The sequence below is a fragment of the Solanum tuberosum genome, unplaced genomic scaffold, assembly GCF_000226075.1.
Source record: "Solanum tuberosum cultivar DM 1-3 516 R44 unplaced genomic scaffold, SolTub_3.0 scf00276, whole genome shotgun sequence".
Lineage (NCBI taxonomy): Eukaryota > Viridiplantae > Streptophyta > Magnoliopsida > Solanales > Solanaceae > Solanum > Solanum tuberosum.
The window spans coordinates 150,005-150,594 of NW_006239203.1; positions in this window are offsets into that span (position 1 = coordinate 150,005).

The window sequence follows — 590 nt, forward strand, 5'->3', positions numbered from 1 at the left end:
TTTATGTAAACTTCCTGGCAATCTTAATCACATAAGTAACATTGTTAAATAAACTGATTCTTTTGTCTTGAGCATCAAAAAAATAAATCGTGATAATTCTCTAACTCTTGAGAAGTTTAATAATTTTGGAAAAAGATATTCAGAAACATATATCTAAATCAGAAGAGAAATTGTTAACAAAAATAAATGAATTTAGATTACAGTAAAAATCAAACTAATACAAACTTCCACTGACGTTATTACAAGTCATAGGAACTTTTCTTAGTCAAAAATACTGAAATATTAAGAAATAGTAAATCAGTAAAACAAAACGGCAATTTTTATATAGCAATAACTATTTTGAAGCAAACTTCCTGACAATAAATCACACAAGTAGCATTGATAAATAAAATCATTCTTTTGTCTTGGGCATCAAAAAAACAAATCGTGACAATTCTCAAACTCTTGACAAGTTTATTAATTTTCGAAAAAAAATATTCAGAAGCATATATCTACATCACAAGAGAAATTGTTAACAAAAACAAACGAATTTAGACTACAATAAAAATGAAACTAATACAAACTTCAACTGACGTTATTACAAGTCATAT